The sequence below is a fragment of the Seriola lalandi genome, unplaced genomic scaffold (assembly GCF_002814215.2).
Source record: "Seriola lalandi dorsalis isolate HSWRI2012SDOR001 ecotype SW California unplaced genomic scaffold, Sedor1 jcf7180002054584, whole genome shotgun sequence".
Classification (NCBI taxonomy): domain Eukaryota; kingdom Metazoa; phylum Chordata; class Actinopteri; order Carangiformes; family Carangidae; genus Seriola; species Seriola lalandi.
The window spans coordinates 16,232-18,426 of NW_019525137.1; the positions used below are offsets into that span (position 1 = coordinate 16,232).

At 43.6% G+C, this 2,195-nt stretch overlaps 1 non-coding gene across 1 annotated transcript; it reads left to right on the plus strand.

The window, feature by feature from the left end:
• The first annotated feature begins 826 nt into the window (after positions 1–826).
• Positions 827–909, plus strand: trnal-cag (transfer RNA leucine (anticodon CAG)). Its single transcript has one exon. It is a non-coding gene; the product is annotated as a tRNA-Leu (tRNA).
• Positions 910–2,195: the final 1,286 nt, after the last annotated feature.

Here is a 2,195-nt window from a genome sequence, read left to right on the forward strand (position 1 = left end):
CTCTGTGTATAATAGTGACCTGCTTTGTTGGTCACACATTGATCCATAAACATCTGCTGTTAACTGCCACATTAATGCCTGTACAACTTCTCAAAACCAGGTCCCGATTCAGAGTCCAGAGTGCTAACCATTACACCATGGAACCACTACTTTAGCAGAGTATAGCGGGACACTTCAGCACTTCAACCATGTGACAAGTTTGTGAAATTATTGCTGAAAATAAGTGGAACAAATGAAATGCAGGGGTTAGGGATAGAAGACTTTACAGACATTCAGAGTGTTGAGATTAAAGCCTGTGGTAGAGGACATCAGTTAATGAGGCAATGCAGGAAACATTTGTGTTCATACTGCTGAAGGGATGTGGAGAACACCTTCAAATGCGGTCTGATCTCATATCTTAAATACATCCACAATGTGTTTTGTATGTTTACCCTTGTACTGGTAGCTGTCCACTTTCGATCAGATGAAACAGAGACACATGGATATCTTAAACAACAAGTCTGTATGCTTTTTGAGTGTATCTATATTGCAACTTTAAATCATTACACCATGGAACCACTTGTGAGACCACTGAGAATACCTCAATATGACCCAGGGGCAGCAATAAAACTTCGCCGGGGAAAGTTTATGGAACAAATGAAACGCCAAAATCCAGGAGTTACAGATAAAAGATTTAACAGGCATTCAGAGTGTTGGGATTAAAGCCTGTGGCAGTTCAGTAAATACGGATAAAATGCATATAGACTTGCTCTGCAAGTGACAACCAGCAACAAAGTGAACATGGCTGACATGTTGTCGGAAAATAGTGTCAGCAAAAGCTGATATAGTCAGGATGGCCGAGCGGTCTAAGGCGCTGCGTCCAGGTCGCAGTCTCCTCTGGAGGCGTGGGTTCAAATCCCACTTCTGACATGAACATTTTCACTGGAGCAGCATCTTTCTTTCATTCATTCAGAATACCTCAGAGTGACCCAGGGGCAGGAATAAAACCTTGCTGGGGAAATGATATATTACTTACAGGCACAGAGGCACACACTGCAGTGGGATTCTGGACAGGGACTCAAGCTTGAACTGTCTCAGGGGCTGGGGCCTGTAAGAGAATAACATTTGTTAAAATGAAATCACAATTTACAACACAATCAAACCTTAAATTATTATTTCATACAGCCAATATTTTTGAGAATAACAATTTGAGATGTGCCAGGAGCTGTGGAGGAGACGCTGGAGGCCACCTCAGAAAGATAGCCATATGGCCACCATGAGTTAGAGAGGATTGAGCATGAGGGACCTCCAGCACTGTGGGATCATCTGAGATATCAGAGAATCCCTCATCTTCCTCTATTTTGTCCTCCACATCATGCTGCTCGATGAGCTGAGCCGTCTCCTCTGAATCAGGGTGCATATCCTGCAGCGCCTGACCAGTCTGCCGGAACAGATACTGCACCCCGATGAGCTCTCCTGAAACAATATGCATAAAGTGATTCATTTACAAATGTTTATAAAATTAATAAAGGATTTTAAAACTGTGTTACATTACCAATGAGTTCACAAGTGCTTACCAGTGTAACAGGAGGGCAGGCAGAACTGTGGTGCCACCTTCCTGCCAAACAGCTTCTGGTCATTTTCGTTCACGCAGTGAAGCAGGTCACCAGAATAGCTGCGTAGAGCAGATGTTCCAGAGGATAGGGCTGCAGCACCACGGTCTTGGTTCCACCTGTGCAGTCCTTCCAACAGGTAAATCTGGAAATTCACACTGTTGGCACTGGTCCCTAGAAATACATTATTAAAATTGTAATCATGAAATATTCTTGGATTACACAACACAAAACATGAACGAAGATGTCTAACAGACACAAACCTGGTATGAAGCGGTTTAAGTGCAGGTGAAAAGACTCCAGGGATGTAGAGCCTCTGGCACATCTCTAGATGGGAAGGTGCACTCCTCCCTTTGTGAGCTCCCCTGTCTTGGTGTAGAGGGCAACACCTGGAAGATCCTGAGGAAGCATCTTGAGGTCTTGTTACCTTTTACATGTCAAAGATCTTATGGTTGTCATATTCTCTGTGTATAATAGTGACCTGCTTTGTTGGTCACACATTGATCCATAAACATCTGCTGTTAACTGCCCCATTAGTGCCTGTACAACTTCTCAAAACCAGGTCCCACTGAGATTTGAACGGATCGTTGGATTCAGAGTCCA